This window comes from Podarcis cretensis, assembly GCF_951804945.1.
Source record: "Podarcis cretensis genome assembly, chromosome: 17".
NCBI lineage: Eukaryota > Metazoa > Chordata > Lepidosauria > Squamata > Lacertidae > Podarcis > Podarcis cretensis.
Genome location: NC_137187.1, coordinates 20,843,491 through 20,870,194, shown reverse-complemented (window position 1 = coordinate 20,870,194; position 26,704 = coordinate 20,843,491). Strand labels below are relative to the sequence as shown.

At 40.6% G+C, this 26,704-nt stretch overlaps 1 protein-coding gene across 25 annotated transcripts in view; it reads right to left on the bottom strand.

Annotated features, from left to right (window-relative positions):
- PTPRD (protein tyrosine phosphatase receptor type D) overlaps positions 1 to 26,704 on the bottom strand; it is a 1,166,566-nt gene that overhangs the window by 845,055 nt on the left and 294,807 nt on the right. For all 25 annotated transcript variants that reach the window (XM_079959081.1, XM_079959070.1, XM_079959090.1 and 22 more), the window contains one exon: positions 12,759 to 12,866. The gene's annotated coding sequence lies outside the window, so the exon portion shown is untranslated. The remainder of the gene's footprint in view (positions 1 to 12,758; positions 12,867 to 26,704) is intronic.

Sequence of the window (26,704 nt, the reverse complement as noted above, 5' to 3'; positions counted from 1 at the left end):
AGGCATGTCTGTCAAATGTGTGGTTAGCTTGGTGTTGTTAATAAAATTCTGCTATGGATGGCTAGCATGTTGATTAATGGATTTTAAGTGCACATTTGCACTTTTGAAGGGAAAATGCAATCTTCTATTTAGGAACCAACATGGATAAGATTTTTATTTTTTTATTTTTTATTTTATTTTGCAAATGTATGCATGTTTATGGTGGAATTGTACATTAATAAATGACAACCACTACGGAAAGTACTGTAGCATTAAATTAAATATATATCATGACCCGCTCACTCAACACACATTATGTTTTAATATATTATGCATGCAGATATAACATCATGTCATTGTCTCAAAATGCTGTCTAAAAGTGCAGAACTGTCTGGTAGATTAAAACATCCCTGTGTATTATAAAAATGCAGTGTTTGATAGTAACCATTCAAACCATTAAAGGTTTAGAAATCTCGAGAGGGATCCAATGAAGGCATTTTCTTCCTGTCTCCACCCCTCCGAAAGCTTTCCATTCCTACTACATGGGGAGGCTTTTTTAAAAAGTGGATTTTGGAACCACTGAAATCTTCAACTTTGGCTAACAGAATTAAAAGCAGAATTGCAAACCACTGTCACTGAGTAATGAGACCTCCTATTCCGTGTCACTGCAAACCACACCACTGATAGCAATGGGAAATAAAGTAAGGCTTCTGCCAAAGATCTCAGTAAGTAGGCAGATTTATATGGGTGGAAGTGGTCCTGAAGATATTCTGGGCTAAAACCACAGAAAAGCTTGGAAGGTGATAAACAGTCATTTGAACTGTGTCCAAAATCACACTGGAAGCAAATGCAGAATATGATTTCTATTACAAGCCCATGAGAGCCATTTGCTTGTGGCATTCCACATTAGCTTCCAAACATTTTATAAAAGCAACCCCATATAGGACTCAGCTAGATACCTACAAATAAAACGTTTTAAGTGTGTTGTAAAGATGGCAACAGTGAGCTATGCCAAATTCAATGTGTTTTCCAAAACTTTTTTTTATATGTGTGTAGATTCTACCATAGAGTGATTTACAGAAGTACAGTGGTACCTTGGGTTACAGACGCTTTGGGTTACAGACTCCGCTAACCCAGAAACAGTACCTCAGGTTAAGATCTTTGCTTCAGGATGAGAACAGAAATTGTGTGGCGGCGGCAGTGGGAGGCCCCATTAGCTAAACTGGTACCTCAGGTTAAGAACTGTTTCAGGTTCAGAACGGGCCTCCAGAACAAATTAAGTTCTTAACCAGAGGTACTACTGTATGCCCTGGACAGGATGACAATTTCCAGATTTATGTCATTTTTGACCACAATACAACACTATTCTGTTGCCTTTAAAGAGTATGAATATTGTTCTTTCATATTAAACATTAAGCATGAACAAATGTAGGGTTGCCATATGTTGACATGAGTCAAATAGTTATTGCTATTCTAGGCTGCATCAGCAGAAGTCTTGTGTCTAGATCAAGGGAAGTAATAGTACCACTCTATTTTGCCTTGGTCAGACCTCACCTGGAATACCGTGTCCAATTATGGGCACCATAATTTGCGAAGGATGCTGATCATAGAATCATAGAATCATAGAGTTGGAAGAGACCACAAGGGCCATCGAGTCCAACCCCCTGCCAAGCAGGAAACACCATCAGAGCACTCCTGACATATGGTTGTCAAGCCTCTGCTTAAAGACCTCCAAAGAAGGAGACTCCACCACACTCCTTGGCAGCAAATTCCACTGTCGAACAGCTCTTACTGTCAGGAAGTTCTTCCTAATGTTTAGGTGGAATCTTCTTTCTTGTAGTTTGGATCCATTGCTCCGTGTCCGCTTCTCTGGAGCAGCAGAAAACAACCTTTCTCCCTCCTCTATGTGACATCCTTTTATATATTTGAACATGGCTATCATATCACCCCTTAACCTCCTCTTCTCCAGGCTAAACATGCCCAGCTCCCTGATGAGCTGGAACATGTGCAGATGAGGGCAACCAAGATGGTGACAGCCTTATGAGGAAAGGTTGAAGAAACTGGGTAAGTTTAGCCTGGGAAAGAGGAGACTGAGAGGAGATATGATAGCCATCTTCCAATATATCAAGGGCTGTCATGTGAAGGATGAAGCAAGCTTGTTTTTCTCCTGCTCTGGAGGGTAGGATTTGAACTGATGGCTTCAAGTTACAAGACCGGAGATCCCAACTAAACATCAGGAAGAAATTTCTGACAGTAAGAGCTGTTTGACAGTGGAACAGCCTCTCTTGGGATGTAGTGGACTCTCCTTCATTTGAGGTTTTTAAGCAGATGTTGGATGGTCTTCTGTCATGGATGCTTTAGTTGAGATTCCTGCATTACAGAGGGTTGGATAAGATGATCCTCAGGGTCCCTTCCAACTCTCCTTTGATTCTATGATTATAACATTATAGGTGCTTCCAGCCTTAATGTATCCTTAGATATGTGCAGCAATAATGATAGTGAGTTTTTAAAAAGCAGGATGAATTTAATTGTCAAGCCTGCAAAAGGTATTGAATTAAAAAAAGTGACAGGTTCTTAGATGGCAGAATGTAATTAAATATTTGATAAGAAGAAAATAGTATCTAGCCTTTAATATCTCATTTGATAATTATTCAAATTCTGGTAGATGTTTTAAATGTAAGCATTTGTATACCTTTCCTGTATTATATATTTAGAATTTCATAATTAGCTTTTATGGACATTGTGGCATTCTCATCCAAACTAGTCCTGAGACATACAATTAAATATAATTTGTCTTTTCTGCTTGGAAAGTCTCCAAATATTCATATGCAGCTTATAAATTTGTGTATTTTCCCATTTTTGGACTAAGTTTTTAGTTAGCAAGAAGCCAATTTACCAGATGTTGAATTTATGAAAGCTCTATTTCTGTGTTATTTTCCCAAAAGCAAAAAGCAGGGGCCAAATATCTCTAGAAGGTAAAATATGTTTCACACGTCTGTTCTGCTGTAATTTAAAACATTTTCATTGAGTTAGCCATATCAGTAATGCAGTCCAGAGTTATAAACATTGCATTTGACAGACATTACAAATCAAATGAAAGTGAATGGGCCATGTCAGCAGAAGTCATTTCTGGCACTGTGGCTACCAGTACCATTCAAATAAGAAAACGACCATTTCACTGACAAAGCCTCTCCTCCTCCAGGAGGCGAGGGGTTGTGAGCGGGAGACGATTTCCGCGTCATGCAGGGGGCGCTGCGCCCCCTGCTTCAACTCCAGGGCTGGCGCACCGCGCCCCTCCCCGGTTGGGCACCCAATAGGGAAGCTCGGCGGGGGCATGGCTTGCCGCTCAAGCGCGGCCGCACCAGCCATCCCCACCACTGCACACACATCGGGGGGCAAGGTGTGGCCATCGCCTTCCCCGACAATTTTGGGTATTCCGCTAAAGGAATCTGGCGGTCATGGATCCTGTCTGATGCCCGTGTGGTGGGGGGCCATGGCACGACCCTCGGTGACATCAGGAAAGAGCCTATAGTTGTATTAGCATCCACAGGCTCCCCCTACTGGTGGTTAACCCCTCTGTGGTCCAATGCCTAAGCCAATACCTTCTCACATGCTGTAATCAATAAAGTTGTGGCCTTTTCCTTACCCATTAACCTTACATATTGTGTCCACGTGTCTTTATTCCCCAAGCGGGGATCAGGTCCTCGAATCACAAACTAATGTTGTTTCAGCCTTATTTGGGTGTCACGTGTGATTCCACTTTTGGGCTGCATTCACATGGCAATTTATTCCATTTCCCCAATGTTGCCCTAGCTGTTAATTTCTGCCTTATATCTGAGATTTCACACAACATAAAGGCCACTTCTGGAGATCTAGTGGAACCTAGCATAAAATCAAGTTACTTACAAAGATCTTCCAGTGGAACATAGCATGCACTTCTGTTGTAGTTGATTCCAGAAAGAAAGAAAAATCTGTTTGGAGCCTGATTCACCCAGAAAATCACAGGAATAAACAAGCATATATGGAACCAGGTGTTTTACATAGGTGAATCATGAAGGAACAGAAACATGTATGTGCAAAAAGGGTGGAGGAAGAGTCACACTGTCAAATGATGTTCGTTGTTGTGTCACACCACACCCACTGCTGTGAATGAAATGTAGCATGAAATGCTGGTATATTGGTAAAAAAAAAAGCAACAGGACCAAATTTGAGAAAATCCTCTCATAGGTTTGTAGGCAGCAACCAATGGCGGCAATGTTAGAATATTCCGTTCCACCTTAAGGGACAGTCATGTCTGTTTACACTCCAGCACAGCTTGCTGGGAACTTCCGTCCATGTATAGCGTTCACTTTTAGCTGTCTTGCTTTGGACACGAAGGGGATCAGACATGTTTTCCTTTTCCACTGGAGAGCCAGTGTGGTGTAGTGATTAAGCGTGGTGGACTCGTAATCTGGTGAACTGGGTTCGCTTCCCCGCTCCTCCACATGCAGCTGCTGGGTGACCTTGGGCTAGTCACACTTCTTTGAAGTCTCTCAGCCCCACTCACCTCACAGAGTGTTTGTTGTGGGGGAGGAAGGGAAAGGAGAATGTTAGCCGCTTTGAGACTCCTTCGGGTAGTGATAAAGCAGGATATCAAATCCTCTTCTTTTTCTTTTGTCCTGATGTATGCTAAATAAACTGCTTGTAAATATGCTCACACAACCTCTCCTGCCACTTCTGTTTGCGCGTTATCTCTGCTGAGTTGCGTGCCCCAGCTTTTGAAGCTGTGGGTCGCAGATGCTGCAACAAGGACTGGAGATTGCCCGGCACACCGGCCGGTGGACTGGAGCCAGCTGGGGGCCTGCCAATTGCCCCTGTTTCCTTAGTTGTATGCCAACAGGCATCACCACCAGGGCCTCCCGTGGTGGTGATTCAAAGAGGTCAACACTGGGGAAGGCAATATTTTAGATCCGGTTACAAACTTAATTTGTTCCGGACATCCATTCTTATCCTGAAACTGTTCTTAACATGAGGCATGCTTTCACCAATAGGGCCTCCTGCTACATGCGCACTTCTGGTGCACAACTTCCGTTTGTATCCCAGGGCATAGTTCGCTTCCAGGAGCAACTACTTCCAGGTTAGAGGAGCTCATTACCTGAAGCGTTCACAAGGAGGAAGGTACGTAACCAGAGGTATTACTGTACTTAGGTCCCAAGCTGTACACTATTAATACCTTTCATTGGGCCCAGTAGCTCACTGGGAGCCAGTACAGCATTTTCATAACTCACCAACCTAGCAGCTGCATTCTGTACTTGCTTCAGTTTCTAGGCTATCTCCAAGAGCAGCTGCACACTAAGCACATTGCAGTAGTCTTTACAGAAGGTCACTAGAGCATGGAGTACTGAGGCCAGACTATCTCGGTCCAGGAATGTCCATAGTTGAGCCGACCTGACTGGAAGAGTCCGTGACCAAAAGGAGGAGGAGTACCAGGAGGAATGGATGAAATTTAAAGACTATTTAGTTAAATATGTTAAGTTAACTTAATTGGAAAAGCTTGCAAATATCAGATAGGCTTAGGATTTAAATATGTAATGTTATAAATTAATATGTTCAATGTCAAACTTGAAAGAAAGAAAGATGTTAAGTGATTAAGTTAATTTTATAAGAATATTGGTTTTGGAAAACTGTTAAAATGATATACACTGAAATTCAACCAGGGGGATACGAGGAAGTCACTTAACAATGTTACTAGGATTGGTTTAAATACGGCTGAGATTTATGTTTGTTTGTTTGTTTGTTTATTATTATTTTTTGGAAAATCAATAAAAAAACTGGAAAAAAAGGAATGGCCATAGTTGGTCAGATAGTTTTCCGAAATACAAAAAGCAGGGGCCAGATATCCCCTTGGGACTCCAGTGTTCAAGAAGAACTCACAGACAATGAACATGTTGCTTCAGGGGGAGTGCAACCCCTCCCAGAGCAGGTTGCCCACCTAATTTCTGGGCACAAGAACTGTCTACCCTCAACTGCAGTTTGTTGGCTTGCATCCCAGCACTGCATCCAGGCACCAGTTCAGCACCTTCACAGTTTCTCCTAATGGAATGGAGAAACAGATCTGTGTTCCAAATCCCTAGATGGCACTTCTCAAATAGATTGAAAACACCAAAAATGACTAAATCCATATAGTGAAGTGATCCAAGAGATATCAGGTTTTCCCATGCGTCCTGTGGAATTATAAGGAAGTTGGCACAAAAGGCCTGATTCATGAAAACTGACCTGCTTCCCTTACCTGAATTTGAAATTTGGTTGCCATTATGAGAAATTAATGTCCTTGTCCAAGTTATTTCTTATTCAAAATTCTAGTTGCCGGTCATGGATATTTCGAAAAACAACTACGTGACATTTTGAAGACGACTCTTATTTTGTAATCAGTTTCAAACACATGAGGGCATTTTAACAGCCAGAGAACAAAACAATAAATTATACACTGCCAACCATTCTCCTTCACGTTGTCCAGTTTGTCAACTTTTCAATATATTACACACATATTACAGGTATTCATGAAAGTTACTTTGAGGAGAGATATCTTGTCCATACTATAATCTAATTTATCTTATCTAATACTTAATTGTGCTGTCAAGCTTTCATGTTGATTGTCTTTAAAAAAATGATTCATCTTAACGCTTGGTATTTTAAATCAGCCCCCCTTCTCCCTTCTTTGTAAGCAAATTGATTTTAACTCTGAGTGGTTGCAGACTTCACTTTTGCCTTTCCTAGTTCCATATTCACAGTTTTAGAGAGAGAGAGAGAGAGAGAGAGAGAAAGTAATTGATCTTCCCTTGCAAAAATTCCTGCTGTTTCATGAGCTCTCTTTCAATTCAACATAATCTGTTTCCCACTGATGTCGGAAAACATAATAAGGTCACAGCAGGGAGGCTTTAGCTTCATTAAAGAACATTATAAAAATAAAAAAAAATGATCTCAAGTAAATTGTTTTTGTCCTTGTGGTACAGTTTGCACAGATCCACATTAATCTGAGCATTTAAAGCCGCAATAAATGTGTTAGTCGTATCACATTGCAAATGAGCCTCCGTATCATTCATTTCGCCATGAGAGCCTCTAGTGGCAGATGGAGATGTCAGTAGCTCGCTTTGCAGGCATTTCCTAACCCCATTGAATTAAGGCAATAAGGATCCCCCACAAGGGCCAAAAACCAGTCAATAAAAAGGTTTATTTCAGTCTCTAAATTGTCCTGGAGCCTTTGCTCTGCATCTCTGTAAGCGAAGATGCCAGAATTATTTAAAAGAAGTGAGCAAGCTGGGAAACAAATTGAAACTTTGACCTACTCGGGCTTCCATTTATCATGGGTGCCCATAAGAGGAGGACTGCGAAGAAGGATTTAAGATAGAGAATCAGCGCCTGCTCTATTAATCTAGTTTAACTGATACTAAAATCTGACAGAGCAAATTACAAGTTGCAGGCAGTAAACCTTATCAATTCATTACTACTTCCAAGGCTCTCTTTCTCTTTGCTTTCAGCTGTTGGCAAAGGATAGGCTTTGTACAGTTCAATTTTTCAGTTTATTTTTGACTGCTTTTAATTAAATTTGATGGCCTGCTTCTGCAGTAGTGAAGTTATTGCAGTTGCAAAGCACTTTGCTGTTATACTGATGGCTCCCTTGATGCTGGCCCATTATTAACTGCTTTTTTAAAAGTGCTTCTTTCTACTCTCATTTTATAAATATTTAAATAACTGTGACTTTCTATAACATAAATATCTGGACTCTAGAGATAGCCTGCTTTACATAGTCACTGGATTTTTTTTAAAAAAAAAATTATACAGATATTAATTGGGAAAGCATTACCCCCCAAATCATGGTACTTATGTCAGCACAAATTGTAGTGATATTTCAAAGTTGCAGTAATCAATGAATTAGTCAGCAGTTTATGACCTATTGCATTCTGCAAGTTAATTTTCCCCACATATGTTAATTAGATCAACAGAAAGATAGGAAGCAGTAATCATAGACAACTGTCATAATAAGAGATTGAGATAATATTACAAATTAACCTGCTATGACCAAACTTTTTTGCTTATAAATCACCCCAGGTTATTGCAAAAACAGGAACAATTTACACAACTACTGATTAAGTTTTGGGCGCAAGACATGGACAACTGAAGTGATGAATCTGTGATCTAACTGCTCTACCAGAGGCCTACTGCTGCCATAAATGAACTCGTTTATGCTGGTGCAAATCATAGTACCATGAATGGCAAATAAACCACTTAAGTATTACTGTTACTTGGTGTACAGAATCCAAAGGAAAATACATTATAAGATTTTACAGCTAAATAGCAAACTCGACTATGTTGATATAATGGGACCAAAAGAAACTGAACCCTCCCACTACTTATTTATTTTCCTTAACCCCTCTACTTGTGGCTCACTTACCTCCACAAATGAATGCAAGAAATAGAGTAAGTTTATGAGTGGACACATCTGATAGTGACATCTGTACAGATTCAACATTGGGTTTGAGGACTCTTTCAAACGAATGCTTAAATGTTGACGTTTAAGTCAAGATAATTACGTCACCGGATGGCTGCGGTTAGAACTACCGTATTTTTCGCTCTATAAGGCACACCAGACCATAAGGCGTACATAGTTGTTGGAGAAGGAAAACAAGAAAAAAAATATTCTGAATTGCAGAAGCCAGAACAGCAAGAGGGATCGCTGCGCAGCAAAAGCAGTGATCCCGCTTGCTGTTCTGGCTTCTGGGATAGCTGCGCAGCCTGCATTCGCTCCATAAGACGCATACACATTTCCCCTTACTTTTTAGGAGAGAAAAAGTGAGTCTTATAGAGCAAAAAATACGGTAAATAAAATATTTACAAATAAATGGCTGGTTACAAACAATTGATTTATCTATCTGGTCAAGCAAATACGGGCAGAAATATGTTTCATGCCTTTTCATATTTTTAAACTTTTTTCTTCTGTGACCACAGCTATGAAAGGTTAATTATTTAAACAATATCTTTCAACTACCTTTCTGCTAACCCCATAGTTTAATAATCATTCTGGGTAGTATATTTCCATAAGCAGATTGGGTTTTATTTTTCATAACAGGACTTTTTCTACCCTCCCCCATTCACCACCAATGTCTGCTCTGGGGGTATCCCATAGAATATTGGGGTATCTTCCATATTTTAGGAGTTGCAGTAGGAAAGATAGTGGATAGGTGCAACTGGATGTCACCCAGAACAACTGCTAAACTGTGTGGTTAGCAGAAGGATAGTTGAAGGATAGAAGGTAAAGGTAAAGGGACCCCTGACCATTAGGTCCAATCGTGACTGACTCTGGGGTTGCGGTGCTCATCTCACTTTATTGGCTGAGGGAGCCGGCGTACAGCTGCCGGGTCATGTGGCCAGCATGACTAAGCCACTTCTGGCAAACCAGAGCAGTGCACGGAAACGCCATTTACCTTCCCGCCGGAGTGGTACCTATTTATCTACTTCACTTTGATGTGCTTTCTGACTGCTAGGTTGGCAGGAGCAGGGACCGAGTGATGGCTTAAATAATGAACATTTTTTCACCAACATAACAGAATACAACTCAGCTATGAATTCACACTAAGTTAATTTCATGGTCTGCCTTAATCTCCCTACCAGTGCCTAGGCTGCCTTTATCTATTCCCCGCCTCTCTTTTCAAATCACAGTGAAATTAGAATGCTTGGGGTCCCAAGTTCTCTGTTCTTGTAGAGGCATGCCTATTCTCTTGGTTGTGTGTGTACATTTGTAACATCATGCTTTTTTGTACTATAAATGAGCAGTTCTGTTCAATAAAGTAAGCCTAGGAATGGTAAATGGACACCACAGACACAGGATGTCGTCAATAACTAAAATACAGTGGTACCTCAGTTTTCTAACGTTTCTGTTGACAAACATTTCGGTTTACGAATGCCGTTCGGTTTACGAATGCCTTCGGCTTTTGAACATGCCTCGGAAGTCGAACATGCCATGCAGCTTCCTCTGAGTGCAAGATCCCGAGGCCTAGCTGTCAGCAGTTGAATCCTCAGATTTTGAACGTTTCAGAATCCGAATGGTCTTCCGGAATGGATTACGTTCAAAACCAAGGTACCACTGTACTGAAGAGATGCATATTGATGATTCCTTAACCATACCAGTTTACCCAACACTGTACCTGAGCAACTCAGAACTAGCATTGACATGGTTCTATTATTACCTGCAGCCAAACCCACTAAAAATAAAAATTATATAAGGAAACAGACAAAAAAATAGACTAATTTTTCACCCTGTTAAAATGTTATTTGCCACATTTATTGCTTAGCTTAAATGTGCAGGTAGGTATTAATCTACCAAAGTGTTCATTAAGGTACTTGATCTAATATTTTAAATTAGGAGCTTTTAATTTTATTGCCCATGAATTACTGCTTTAAATAAGCATAAAATAAACATTTTTAAGCAAGTATGATATCTAAAGCCATGAATGCAGCATTCTGGACATATATTCTAATTAAGGACAAGTGTAGCAGAATAGGACCAACTTCTTCAAGAGCATCTGAAAGACATAGCTTAGAGTAAATCACATTCACTGCAAAGCTCATATTATACGTTTTGTGATTTTACCTCACAGGTCCAAGAGAACTATAAAGATGATAAGGTACAGGGTTGAAAACTGCTGGCTCTTATTTTAGAATCCAGACTTCTCAAGTTAATTTGGCACAGGCATAAACCTAGATTTGTTTACTTCAGCACATTTATATAGAGACTATAAAGTTTTAGGGTTTTTTTTGTTTTTGTTTTAAAAATAAACCAATGAATAAATATTTCTGATTAAACATACACCACAATCACTAGATAAATAGGACTCCAGAGCAGCGACAGAAAAACACACACATGTAAACATTAAATATTGTTTGCTGCTGACAGCTGTGTGCTTACTGCATTTGCGTTTTGAATTTTTGATTCATTAAACAAATTTAGATGTGTGCATATCTATAATCTTCTTTTACTGGCTAGCATGCTTTAAAGAGATTTTTTTTTTTGGGGGGGGGGGGGCTTATGAACATTCTCTAGCTCCCAGACAAGCTTTTCAACTCAGCCTAGATAGCTAAGAAACATTATAAGTGCTTGTATACACTTGTATACTTCACTCTGGTTTGTCCCCAGCTGATAAAAGCCAGCTGTGCCTGCCTCAGGACCACAGCCAGACAAATAACAACTCTCCATGCCCCTGCCTCCCGCTTAATTAGGCTTACATTGGTTTTGAATGCTAACCTTCCATCCTTCCTTAGGCACTGTGTCTTGCAGATGACCCATAAATCCTAGTCTCAGCCCTCTCATGCCTCAGTCCTCCACCAAGAGGCTGAGAGGGATATCCACCCAGTGCCTAAGCCAATACCTACATACATCTGGAATCAATGAAGTTGTGGTCAATTTTAGAACCCCAGAAGGTTGCCATGTCCAGTTTGTTCACTTTCCTCTAGTTAGGCTTTGCTCCCTGGGGTGGTGTCGGGGACTGGGCTGATGGGGAGGAGTGGTGGAGTCTGCCACCCCAAGAACTTTCTAGTTAGGATGAAGGGATGAAGGGAGAATGGACTCAGGTTCATGGTGGTGGCAGACAGGACACACCCCAGAAGAAGAAAAGAACTGGGAAATAATGGGTAGTGAAGAACAAGAGTGAGATAGCAGGTACACTAGCCCTGAACAGAGACAGGAATCAGTTGCATTTGAAACAATATTGCAGCCAGTTAACACAATGTCCCTAGAGAGTCTGATAGACCCTCCCCCTTCTCCTAGAACCAGGTATTTTATCCATGTCACAGAGCACAAAGCTAAACAGAGACAGAAGGATTCCATAAGCAGCCACTGTAGAAAGCCTGGGTGGGGTTCTGAAAGCTAGGAAGTTAGATGCCAGAGGGAGGAGCACTCTGGGCAACAGCGCAATCTCTGAGGGAGGACATGTTGGGGTCGCTGTGTATTTCTGCTGAGGGGAAACGGTGATCTGACCACAACAAGGAGCTGATGTCAATATTCCTCACTTTCAGAACACTCCCTTCCTGCCCCATTGAGAAAACAAGGTCCATAGTGTGGCCTGCCACATGTGTTGTGGCATGTTGGGACAGCCCCATGGGACAGCCATGAAGTCCTGAGCCACCCAGAGCCAATCACCTTGCCATGGATATTTGGGTCCCCCAAAACCAAATATAGTGATACCTTGGTTTTCAAACGTAATCCGTTCCAGAAGACCATTGGAGTTCCAAAACCAAAAACTCAGTATGGAAGCCTCAATATGGAACACTCGATACAGAAGCCGCATGACATGTTTAACTTCCGAGGCAAGTTCAAAAACTGAAGCATTTACTTCCGGGTTTACAGCATTTGAAAACCGAAATGTTCGTCAACGGAGACATTCAAAAACCCAGGTACCACTGTAGTGAATTTTGAAATTTTATGTGGAGGATTTTTTGAACTGCACATAGTTATCTTGGTTTGTAATCTTGGTTTTTATGATGCCATTCTGAAAATAATCTCTGACTTCACTTTGCTTGCATCTGTCTGTCTGTCTGTCTGTCTATCTATCTGTCTGTCTATCTATCTATCATCTATCTATCTATCTATCATCTATCTATCTATCTATCTATCATCTATCTATCTATCTATCTATCTATCTATCTATCTGTCATCTATCTATCTATCATCTATCGTGCCTGTGAAGACTAATTAACATTGTAAATTAAGTCATAGCTGCACCTTCACATGTGTGAAACTTCCCTACCTTGAGTTGAGGCTGATTGATTCCTCCAAAGCTGGTGCCAACATCCTGTCAGTCAGATACTTAACTAGATTGTCAAAGGCCAGGAAATCAGTTGCCTTTTATCCCCACCTGGAAAAAAAAGAGTGGTGTCAGTCACATTTTATGGCCTCCCAAGCATAATAAGTCACTCGTTGTGTTATCTCTGACTGTCACATTAAAGAGTTCATTGAACTCTCTTGCGAAGAACTGATGCATATAGTATTCCGCTATGTGAGTTACTCCTGAATTATTAATACATAGCTATCTATAGAAGTGAATTAAACCATTTATCCCTTTTATTTTATTTAACTATAAATGTCAAGAAAATTGCAATTGTAAAGCTAAATTATGTTCAAACATAACTTAATTAACTTAATTACGTTTCATTTAAGGCATCACACAACTGAACAGTATTCCTGAACTGAGTACAAAATGTAAAACCCTGGGATATTTCTTTATTATACTGAATTAGAAAGCATATGCACTACAGACAGAAAGCTTAAAAGCAGCATTTGTATTGCTATTTGCAAAAATATATTAGTTGAAAGCTGGATAAATGTTTTAATCACAGATTTTTGCAACCGTCTGGTTATAATTACACACAAAAAAGCATCACAGAGGGTATTTCTTTAATAGACTTTTTGTGATCATACATTAGCCTTAAACAAGTTTTTACAACTTGTTATAAATAAAATATTAAGCAATCAGGCATAAAACTTGTTGAGAGTTTCTCTTCTGCTTATTTCACTGATGTCTCAAAAGCTGTATTTGCCTCAAAACAACCTGCTATTGTCTAGGGTGCTTCCCAGCCGAGGGAATGCACATGGCAGATACTTAACTCTTTATTATCAAAGATATCACAATCGTTTCTACAGGTCTGAATACAGTCATACCTTGGTTCTCAAACGCCTTGGTACTCGGAGGTTTTGGTTCCCGAACGCCGAAAACCTGGAAGTAAGTGTTCCGGTTTTTGAACATGTTTTGGAAGCCGAACGTCTGATGCGGAACAGATTAAGTTCAAGAACCAAGGTATGACTATACCTACGCACACTAATCTAGTCTCTAGACAGCTGTTCCCAGGTCCCCGCTCTATGGAGCAGTTGCAGCAACAGGGGACAACTCCCCCTCCATCAGTTTATGTACTTTCCTCCAGCGGGCTGCAAACATGCAGCCAGAGCCTACACCTGTCTGGAAGCTTCCTCTGCTCATCCCTTTTCAATCCCCTCCTGTTTCTGGGAGACAGAAACAGGAAAGGACGGGGGAAGCATGTGGCCCATCACTTGCCTGACCTGCCTCTCTTGACCCATCCTCCAGCTCTGAAGCTTCTTCTGCCTCCATCTCTTGTCTCCTGGTTGGTGCAGTGGCCCACCAACCACTGCTCCCATCTGTCGAGTCAGACTCCAGCCCCCGCGTCCCCCAAACCAGTGCAAACTGGTCAGTGTTCTGCCAGTCCCTGACAGCTATATACAACCATATACAACCATTATTATGATCCACTGACAATGAAACAAAGCAGAAAACGTGAAATACAAAATCATAATCTCAGTCGAACCGATTATTAATTATTGACACTGACAAGCTAGGAACTAACCATCACAGCAGGCCTGGGAGATATGACAACAATTTAGAAAATTGCCACCTGTTTGGTAATATATTTATATGTCCCATCGAGGAAGATACTCAAAAGGGTCTCTAAGGATCAACCAGAAAATGTTCTAATAAGAGGACAAATTATATGTTCTATAACTCCTTGATAAAATATATAGTAGACGAACACGTGATATACTACTGCAACCTCTTAACAGCTACAAGGACAGCATCTAACCTTGAAGAGGAATTTGGAAAATCTGCAATCTAAGATTTTAGAGGTAAAACATTAAAACAGGCAAACAAAGCTTCTCTTCTACACTTGGGAAATGTAAGAAAATTTAGATATGGCATGCATTTGCTACCAAGCAAGCTAGGGTTACTGGCCATGATTTTCATGGCATATTAGCTGATGCATGTCAGATATGGATATTTTATTCTCTGTATAACCATAGATTTGGTTTATATCAGGTATAACAACAACAACAACAACAACAACAACAACAACAACAACAACAACAACATTTTTTTATTATGCATACCCCACCCATCTGGCTGGGTTTCCCCAGCCACTCTGGGCGGCTTGCAACAAAATATTAAAATACAATAGTCCTTCAGATATGAAAAGTTTCCCTAAACAGGGCTGCCATCAGATGTCTCCTAAAAGTCTGGTAGTTGATTTTTCCTTTGACATCTGGTGGGAGGGTGTTCCACAGATGCCACCACGAGAAGGCCCTCTGTTTGGTTCCCTGTAACTTCACTTCTCAGAAGGCCTTCGGTGCTGGATCTCAGTGTCTGGGCTGAACGATGGGGGTGGAGATGCTCCTTCAGGTATATACAATGACAGCAGATATGAAGACCACTCTGCAATGCACTCTCCCCACAATTACACACCTTTCTATGTAAATGCAAAAGTGTCAAGCCACACCTTAACACCTGCTTGCTTCTGCTTCTGCTTGTACTAACCCAGCTGCCATCTCAAGTTAATGAACTCGGGAAGCTGAGCTAAAGTTTATAGATTCAGAATGGACACTAATAGACCAATCTGTCCCCAAGCATAAAAGGAAGGAGTATGTAATCATAAAAATTAAATACACATCCATTTATATTGACATATACAGCAGACCTTACCAAGATATTGCTGTGGTTTAAATAAAAACTACTTAAGCACCTCATCATCAGGTTCTCGGTTATCATAAAATATAACCAACTTATTGTGAAACCTCTTACAAATTCAAATGGAGGACTTTAGGAATTAGGAAGAGAGAAAGAAAATGTCACGCACTGGAAAAGGATAAGGGTATTTAAAAGGTTCTTATTTTTAGTAGTTGGCATTCAGTATGTGTACAGCTTGCTAAGGGAATCATAGGTGTTAACAAGGTCAGATAAGCAGAATGGTCAGTGATATATGTCTAGTCACTGAAGCATAAAAACGAATCATTGGTCAAAAAGTCCCTACAGATTTGACAAGGCTATGACCTTCCAAGTAGTATTTAACTACCTGGGAAAATGACACAGAGTTACGGTAGATGTCTGGAGTGGTGCTTGTCTTGAAGAATGAACTATACCTGAGATCTCTTTCTTCCAATGAATGCTAATATGCCTATATTTCTGAGGTTAGAAAGATGTGGAAATATAGAACAACCAGGAGCTGCAACAAATTTGCTAATTATTGCTGTCTTGAATAATGTCATATAAACAGATTCGAACAATGCACACAGACCTCAAAGGACTCAGTATCCTGATTCATGTTGAGATCAAAATTTACATTGGCATGGCAATTCCCATTGTCAAGATAGCCACATGAAAATAACTTTTAATTAAAAAAAAAACCACAGAAGATTTTGTCTTATGAATTATTGGTTCAAAGGTACCTAAAGAGGAGAAAAAACTATTTACGTATACTACCATGGGTGCTCAAATTATATATGCCCAGAAATGGAAAGAAGAAAGGGTTCCAATGAAGGAAGGTTAGCAACAAAAACCAATGGATTATGCAGAAATGGCAAAACTTTCCAGAAGATTAAGAAACCAAGGAGAGAGATGTCTTAATACCAAATGGGGAAAATTAATAGATTATACATAAGAATTAGTGTCAACAGCTGAAATCATTAGCAGGACTGACATAAAAATGTGCAGTGAGACTAACCTAAACAGAATATAAAGGATAACCAGTGAATAGATTTGAATTAGATATGCAGTGGTAAAAGATATAAAATAAGTAACTGCAGAAAGGGGGAGGGGTGGATATTAAGATTTGGAGTTTTGGATTACTTATGTAAATTTATTTTTGTTATAATAGAGCCACATGACCTTCTCGTATGAAAAATTATTTTGGGATACAGACCTAAGTCAACATGCAAGACTTCTAGGTTTGCTCATGAATAATTGTATTACAAAAGCAGAAGGAAACGATGGGGGAAATTCTATTTGTTGCACATTTGAATGAAAGTTTAAAAATAAAAATGTGAGAGCCAAATATTGCTTATTGTAATTCTAGCAAGAAACTTATATAAAATTGTTGCAAGCCAAAACTTTAACATGCATAATTTCAGAAAATATTTCAGTATTAATTCATAAAATGGAGAAGGGAAGGAATGGGTTAAATCCAGTATTAGTCATACTCAGAGAAGATCCATGGAAATTAATATGCATGACTAATTTATGCTCATTAATTGCAATGTGTCTACTCTGAGTAGACTCTGAGTAGAACTTAGTTTGATACAGACCATTACATGCATTTTTCAGCACTGCCTTATTACGTTAGATTTAATGATTAAAAGGAAAAGAAAGCTTAAATGCTGACTTTACACTGCACATCATCCCCTATTTAATAATAAAGATTGGTAGCAATTCAAGCAAAATGTTTCCCTTGAGCTCATTTGCCTTTAATCCATTTAGCAAAACTTATAAAATGACACTTTAAATAGCCTCCTATGAAGAAAAGCTAAATGAGAAAGCAAAAAATGAGCTCCTGGGATCTTTCATGAATGTTCTGTTGATGATTTTCATTCCTCAAAGTGTTAGGTGATGAAGCTTTAATATACAGTTCATTCTTTCAACTGTAGAAGCATTTTAATATCCTATATGTAGAATTTATAACATAAACTATCTTGTGGTGCAACAGCTGCTCTGGTAGAGAGCAAAGCTCTGCTCCCGCCTGCTTCTCAAAAGCCTTCCTAACACCTTTTCCCTCCCCACACTTTTTCCTTGGGTTCACTCCCACAAATCTCAAGATGCCAGACGAATGAGTCACCGTGGGCAATCTCACATTTTCATGCTCCAAAAAAAAAAGGGGGGAGGCATAACTCACAGCATTCCTCAACTGTACTGCATGGAGGCTTTCCCCACAGTGAATAAAGGAAGCCCAGCCTCAGAACCACAAGATCTTCTGCATCTGCTATTCCACTCTGTTACTATTGCACAACAGAGTGTAGGAATTACACTCAATAACTTTTTGTATATTATAAGTGCATGTTATAAGTAGTGATGTATGGAAGTGAGAGCTGGACCATAAAGAAGGCTGATCGGCAAAGAACTGATGCTTTTGAATTATGGTGCTGGAAGAGACTCTTGAGAGTTCCATGGACTGCAAGAAGATCAAACCTCTCCAGTCTTAAGGAAATCGGCCCTGAGTGTTCACTGGAAGGACAGATCCTGAAGCTGAGGCTCCAAGACTTTGGCCACCTCATGAGAAGAGAAGACTCCCTGGAAAAGACCCTGATGTTGGGAAAGATTGAGGGCACAAGGAGAAGGGGACAACAGAGGATGAGATGGTTGGACAGTGTTCTCGAAGCTACAAACATGAGTCTGACCAAACTGAGGGAGGCAGTGGAAGACAGGAGTGCCTGGTGTGCTCTGGTTCATGGGGTCACGAAGAGTCAGACACGACTGAACGACTAAACAACAAGAAGTGCATGTTGCATATCAACATTGCTTTGAGGATGAAAGCCCTTTTCAAAGGCTCACAAAGTAATTAAAATAGTCCCTATTTGAACCCAGCAAATGTTAAAATACTTCAGTTGGCAGGGACATAAACTTTGCACTACCATATCTTTCAAACTAAACACAAGTTTACTGGGAATGTATGCATATCATAGGAATAGATGTGATGTCTCACGTAGTGACAAACTGGTGACCCTTGCCCAGAATATGAAAGAGATTCCAAGGTAGACAGGGGTGGAGGAGGAGAGATAGGATAATGTTGTAAGGAAATAAGGGGTCGTTCTTTATTTACAGTATTGGCCCGAATATAAGCTGTGCCCGAATATAAGCTGGACCTTTAAAATTCAGGAAACTGAAAAACTGAAATGGTTGGTGCGTGAAATCCAATTTTTGTAGGGTTGTGAATTTATGTGGCAGTTTAACTTTTAATGGTAGGAATTTGCGGAAAAAATGTGGCTTATATTCAGGCCAATACGGTACTTGGTTAGGGCAGGGATGAATAATCCAACCCTCTCCAAATATTGATGGGCTTCAGCTCCTATCATCCTGGTGCCTGGTCACATTGGCTGAGCCTGATGGGAGCTGGAGTTCAACAACATCTGAAAAGCTACAGGTTCCAGATACCTGGTCTAGGGCAATGTATGAAGAATCGAGTCCCATAGACTGTGAAATAAGCAGACAATCATGTGTATATAATCTTTCACTGCAACAGGGGAATGGTCTCTTGTTCTCCTCATTTGGGAAAAACCTAATATACATTCTTTATGCATTCATTTGCACATCATTCTTCCAGTATTTGGGGTTTTTGTTTGCTTGATTCATTCTCTCTTTTTTTAACTGATGATAATGCTTAATTTTGGTCACTGCACTAATGTTTCCCAGCACACGTAACTGTGTCTGATATAAAATGGTAAAAATAGGAGAAACACGATACAAGATTGTGAAGTCGCCATATTTCACCTCCAATAAAATTAATTATGCAAATGTTTATGGCAAACAGGCACCACACTGCAAAAAAAAGAAAAGAAAATTGGCAAAGGGACAAAAAAATGGCCAAGAAAGCAAAAAACAGGCTATTTAATTTTGTAACCTTTTAATGTGATGCAAATTTTTGCACAAATACAATCAGAAAAAGAAAACTAGGAGGCAAAGTGTTGGAGAATGGCAATTCATGACTCTGATCTGCCTCATTGCATGGTTACGAACAGTGAATCGTGTAAAAGCAGCTAGCCTGAATTCATCCTTGATGGAAGCCATTTACAAAAAAAAAATAGATGGATAAATAGATACGCACTTACTTTGAAGTAAAATGCATTGAACTCATTTGGCTTTACTTTCATGAAAATATGCATAAGACTGGACTTTTAATTTCATATATACACGTGATTAATACCCGTTAACTTGTTTGAGCCATACTATCGGTTCAGAATATGGAACGGTGTGACTGAATATTCTGTGAAATTGGAAGAAAGTAATAAAAATTGGCAGAAAGTAATAAAACTCACAGTAATAATTTGATAGTGCATTTTGTTTTCAGAACAAATAATTCATGTTCTGCTTAGTGATGCACAGCTTCACATCCTACAACTGCATGCTCAAGTCACTAATAATGTCCTATTTATGTAAGTCAGGAGCTGGGCATTCACCTCATAGTCAGGCTTAAAATAAATTATTCTAATTTCCAACATGAAAATGCGTGCACGTTAATGCATATGGCAAGGAAACCACTGTAGACCCAAGAAAAGTGTTCAGACAGCTACTACAATAAAATGTAATTTTATTTCATCCTAGGCTGGCACAGAATCTTTTATTACGCTCATAACAGTGAGCAAATTGCTCATAATTACTTATGAAGAGAAGAAAGAAAAAAGCAGATCCAGCAAGTCCCTTAACAACCTTAACCTGCAGCCCTGGGGCCAGATTCATACAGAGGAAGCAACAGAGCCTGTCACAGATAGTGCAGCAAAGTGAAGCAAAGGCAAATCCTTGCCAAGCAGTGGAAAAAATACAAGGAAATGCGAGAGAAAAGGAAGAAGTATAAAGTCAAATATTTCATTTGGAGTATTGCAACACTTTGCCTTGAAATAATAGATATTTAGTGTTTTATCCAGATTTCTAACCCACTCTACCCACAAATTGAAACACTGTCTTGCCAGAAGATAAAACTAACACATTCATTTCAAGTCATAGTATTTTACTCGAATTATAAGACTGCATCAAGGCTGATTCATCTGAATTGCATTCTGCCACTATAGCAATAAATTAGGAAAAGGAGGTTTGAAAGGTCTAGGAAACAGGTTTGAGGGTGGTCCATGCTAAACTGGTGGTAGAAATGATAAGAGATGGCTTGCTTTGAATGAGCTAAGCATTTGGCGGCAGGTAGTTTGCTTTTTTCTTCTGAAGACTTTGCTGCAGTGTTGTTGTTGTTGTCCCCCCCCCCCCCCCCGGAAAAGTCATTTCCAATTCATCATTCTAGGTAGATGCTTTTGTTTCTGGGTGGTCAATAAAGGGGGGTTGCTGACTAGACTGCAATTGTTATTAGGACTTGCTGATCAGAAGCTCGGCGGTTCGAATCCCGCAATGGGGTGATCTCCCGTTGCTCAGTCCCAGCTCCTGCCAACCTAGCAGTTCGAAAGCACGTCAAAGTGCAAGTAGATAAATAGGTACCACTTTGGTGGGAAGGTAAACGGCATTTCCGTGCGCTGCTCTGGTTCGCCAGAAGTGGCTTAGTCATGCTGGCCACATGACCCGGTAGCTATACGCCGGCTCCCTCGGCCAATAAAGCGAGATGAGCGCCGCAACCCCAGAGTTGGTCACGACTAGACCTAATGGTCAGGGGTCCCTTTACCTTTATAGTCCGTTTTATCGAGAACAGGCCTTTTGAGGAGTGAACACACCACCACCGCTTCAAGGGCAGCCAGCAGCACTCTGTCATCATCATCATTTTATTTGTATGCCGCCTTTCCATAGTTGAAATGATGCTCAAGAAGTCCAATGTACATCTCTACCAAGGACGGTAGGAGCCAGTGCTGCTAATATGATTTACATACCCTGAAAATGGGGGAGTAAATAAGCTAGGACTCTCGTCTCCAGAGTGCATGTAAGAAATGTCATGAGAATTCAAGAACAAGAAACAGTGTCTAATGGGTGTTTGTCACTTCTGGATTATTACTGTAATATACGTCATACCTCCACATCTACAGACCAAGCACCCAGAAATGTTAGGAGCTGAAGAAAAGAGAGGACAAGAAGCTATAGGATACCAACCAATTCTCCAGTTTTTCAAAACAGAAAGGGCCTTTCATGGAATGGTGGGAGTAAGGAAAAGGACCCCTCTTGCCAGTTTCTACCTTGTGTAATGCTGCTTGGGCACTGACCACAAGAGAAAATATTATTTGAATGTGGTTATAATGGGGAATCACTTCTATGTAGTGTTTTATGTGTTTTGTTGGAAATGCTGATGTTACACTTTGGAGATGTCATTCAATATTTTGGGATGGGAATTCAGTCAGTTGGCTTTAGGAAAAAACACTGGATTTTGATTATGGAAGAAATGAATATCTAAAGATGAGAGGGTTATGACCCTTGGCCAGAATGAGTTTTGAGATTTAAAAGGAATTTATAAAATTCTTAGCAAAATGTATGGAACAACCCCCTGCTGAATCCCTAGCTAATCCTTGGTGAGGCACATCACCAGACAGAATAATCTCCCTAGGGCCTTACTGCCAAGGGAATTGTGAACAATATTAAAACAAGTAATCGGACTGAAGATCATCCTAGGACACAATCCTTTTTGTGATCTCTGAAAGAGTCGGTGATGGAAAAGAAACGGCAAAATAACATAAAATGCACAAAATGTCTGTCATATGTTTATATTCTCTACTGTCTTCCGCAGATGAGGTTGTTAAAGTACACTTTCTTTTCTGAGAAGCTGCTTTATATACCTGGGGTCAAACTATTTGTCCACCTGGTCAACCCAGGATTGCCTTCTCTGCTTGGCAATGGATCCCAGAGGGGGTTTTCCCATCACCTGCTGGCCTGATCCCTCAAACCGGAAATGCTAGGGACTGAATCAGAGGTGCCAACTTCCAAGGAAGAACGAGGGACTTGCTCAGATGATGCCACGTGGGACATTAGGGAGGAAGAGCCATGGGCAGAGCCGAACATGGCAGCAGTGTAGCTACAATGGCCAGCAGCTCCTCCTGCTCCTCCTGTCACCATCACTGGTGGAGGTGCTGCTTTGACCCTCACTCCCTTGTGCAGTGGCAGGAATCCACTGAAGCCATGCTATGCTCTGTTCTGCTCTTGGCCTCCTCCGCCCCCTTTGAACATTGAGGAGGAGGTAAAAGGGCTCATCCCCTACATCATGGAACTCCCAGACTGAACCTGGGACCTTCTGGTTGCAAACAATGTGATCTTATCAGTGAACTACAGGGACTTCTGACTGCCTTCTCTTAAAGAAAGGCAATTAAACATGCCAGTAGCTAACAAATATAAAACTTGGCTAGGAACAGAGGCTGATTCCACCATAAGTGACATTTAGGCAAGAAATTATCTGATCACTAGAATTAAGAGATTTATTTTTCCTATATTAGAAGGTACCACTGATCACCTTACACAGATGGCTTCTATGAAAATTGTCAAAGCCTGAGATGAATGAAGCTGAATTCATAGTTTTGAGTTATTTAAGAGAAAGCGTGTTCTCCTTCATGGAGAGCACGTCTTGCGGTGGCGTCTTGCAAGTCATCCCTCTGTTGTTGACCAGGTATGATTGGATGGCCATGGAAGTGATTGGGTTCTCTGGAGTTGCTGGGGAGATTTCGATGTTGCCAATTTTGATTGACAGCCTAGAGGCTATACATTCCCTGCGCGCAGCATTGAGCTTCCTCTTTTCACTGCGCGCATCAGATCACCCTCCCACCCTCCCTAACTTTAGGGTTTGTTCACGTTTGACCTTTCTATGCCTATCATGGGGTCATCTGCTTTGGGGGCAGGGGCCTGGTAGGAATTTTGTCCATTTGGCTGATTGGCTGGGGCCATTTGGTTTTTGCAAATCGTCACAACTTGTAAGGTTGTGGTTAGGCATTGGTTAAAATTGGTTGGTCGAGGGGTATGGATTGGCTGTGCCTGCCCTTCCAATGCTGCTGCTGCAAGGGTATTCCATTAAAGGAAACCAGGGGCTCACCATGCTCTTGTCTGCACCCCTGTCAAGGGGCTAGGGCTGCGCAAGAGCCCCTGGGAGCATTCAGGGAGAGATGAGGGCATGGTACCCAGCTCCATTCTCTCCTCAAAATGTTTTCCCTTACTGACATTCGCAGGTTTGCGGATGTCACTTCTGTCCCTGGGTGGGGACAGATAGTCGCAACCAATGCCTAAGCAACCACTCACATTTTGTATTTTATTAAAATTGTGGCCAAAATATGCCAAAAAACCTTAAACAAATTTTCTGTGTGAAGTGTGATTTATTTGAGGGGTGGCTTGGGGACCTCAACACGCAATACGTCTTTGCTTGCAAATTATTTGCTCTGCAAGCTGCCTTGCTGCACAAGCTGATTCAAGAAATAGATTGGGGATGGGAAAGGGATGGTTTAGAAAATGTATCCTCCCACATTTCTAAATTATGGCCTATAATTTAATTGTACAACCTTCTGTATGCATAGAGGAATACTGCTAGACTTTGATAGGAGGGAGGAAAAAAGAAATTGCATGCTAATCCTGATTTATGATATAAAAAAATGGAATAAATCCCTTTTTGTTGAATATAAAGTGGTTTGAGACTAGAGCCCAGAGGAATATTTGATTCTTCCAGTTTTATGCAATGAAGCAGATTTGAACTGTACTTAACAAGCAGAGATGCATTTAAATTGCTTTTGGGGAAAATCATTTTGATCTCTTTATTATATATATAATATAATGTGTTCAGCAATGGCATGTTTTAAGAACATAATGTTCAACACAGAAGGCTGGGTTTTGTGTTACCTAAGACATAGCTCTAATACGCAACAGTTAAGCCCAGAGGCAAGTACGTATTGTGAGATTCGATTTACTGTAACACAGAACAGCTCTATTCTTGAATATCAGTGTTGTCAGCACTTGCTCTGTGATTACCTAAGCAGAAAGTCTCTGCAAAACAGCATTGCTGTGTGACTATTTGTGACATTTCAGCTTTTACATTTGGAGACTGTGATATTCTGCATTTAGGAATCTATATTTCACAGCTTATAAGAAATGCACACGTAGAGTCCCAAATGAGTGAGCGTTCATTTTGTCTGTTATAAATCACCTCTAAATTCAGTATCTGTGATAGCTTCCAATGGTGCAGGTTTCCTTTAACTGACAGGTTCAATCATCAGTACTACAATCAAGAGCCAAATCAATGATAATTAAACAATCCATGCAAAAACGTTCTAAAAACTTGGCCTGTTATTCCGCACAGCTGCTACATACATTTAAACAGATGTGGTCATGCTTTCCGAGGCAAAAATCTTCCCCATTTTTTTACTTTACTTTACACCAAAGTTTTTTTTGTTTTTTTTTAAGAAAGAAATCTTTTACATTCAAGGTTTTTTTTATATCTCTGACAACAGATTTGTCTCAAAAGACAGATCATTCATCTGATGACAATGAGCACTTTGTCATCTGTGCAGATAAGTAAAGGAAAATGTGTCAGCAGAAGAAGCTTCCATAGCCAGTAATTTGTGTTCTCAACACAAAGGACAAATTCACACAAACAACTTACCATAACATTTTTTAAAAAAAACAAATCACAGGGGAAAACAACAGCCTGTCAAACCGAAACGTTTAATGCTTTTAATTAGCATTTTCTCTCCAGAGTTAAAAATAAAAATGGACCCATTCATACAGTTTGTACTTTGAGGTTCTAGGATTCAATTTCTGCAAGATGCATATGCAATATAGGGTGGTATTCAACACTAGTCCAACACAAGAGCAGACCCACTGAAGTTAATGGATGTGACTAATTTAGATTCATCAGAGCTGGCCCTACCATTAGGCAAGATGAGGGGGCTGCCTTGCACAGAACAAGCCCCACAGGCGGCAAGACCATGGGTGCCCCAGCTGCCCCACCACCACCGGTGCTGATTTTGGGCAAGATTTCCCAGAGCTCACAAGATCATATGCAATTTGGGGCAAGATCTCACCCAAAATTGGTGTGATCTTGCCTGAAATTGGGACTGATTGTGGTGATGCCTCTCCACCATTGCAGAGGCACCACCTTCCTGCCTTCTCCTGGTTTAGCCAGTCAGTCTAAGCCGTTCCCAGGCTGTGGCCACTGTCACATGCTGGCAGCTTCTAGGAGCTACAAGTGAGAGTTGAGAGCAGTGTGGGGACCAAAGATGGACAAACTATTCCATTTATGTTTATGAATGGCTTTGGGTGTTGTTGTTTTTTGCTCTTTTTGCATTTGATTTCATTTATATTGTAAGCTGCTTTGAGTTTAAAGGTAAAGGTACCCCTGACTGTTAGGTCCAGTCATGGATGACTCTGGGGTTGTGCGCTCATCTCGCTCTATAGGCCGAGGGAGCTGGTGTTTGTCCGCAGACAGCTTCCAGGTCACGTGGCCAGCATGACTAAGCTGCTTCTGGTGAACCAGAGCAGCACACGGAAACACCGTTTACCTTCCCACCTATTTATCTACTTGCACTTTGACGTGCTTTCGAACTGCTAGGTTGGCAGGAGCAGGGACCGAACAATGGGAGCTCACCCCAACGCGGGGATTCAAACTGCTGACCTTCTGAGCGGCAAGCCCTAGGCTCTGTGGTTTAGACCACAGCACCACCCACGTCCCTTTTGCTTTGAGTCTACTTTTCATTTTAAAAAGCAACTAATAAGTGCCATAACAATAATCTCCTTTGAAGAAGTGTTTTCACCACCAATTAAGTTTATTGGTGCTGTGTGTGCACGCCTTTAAAGGCAGCACCTATTAATTTATGATAAGCTGATTATTGGGTACAGGGAGCCACATTGAGGGGGAAATGCTCCATTTTCAGTTTGTGTTGAGAATGCTTCCTTCAGCTGAACCATTTCCTGCTGTACCATTTATCTTACGAAAATCCTCCTGAAGCTGCTATTGACCCTGGTAGTGCTTTTGGCTAAGCAATTAAGTCTTTAAACTATAGTAGGTGTGTATAAAAAGAAATTTCTACAACTGCTACTTGTCATGTAGTGGTTAGAAAAATTCTCACTTCTACACAACAGCTCTCTTTACATCCTATGTCCAACACAGACAGGTAAAATAATTTGAGGTGAGTTTCTCTTTCAGAAAAGAATGATGATGAATCTCTGAAAAACATTCATGCAAATACAGTTTGCCACAGAGATTACTGCTTGGATGAATTTCAGAAAGGAAGTCAGCAGAAAATCCTAAGGAACTGAAA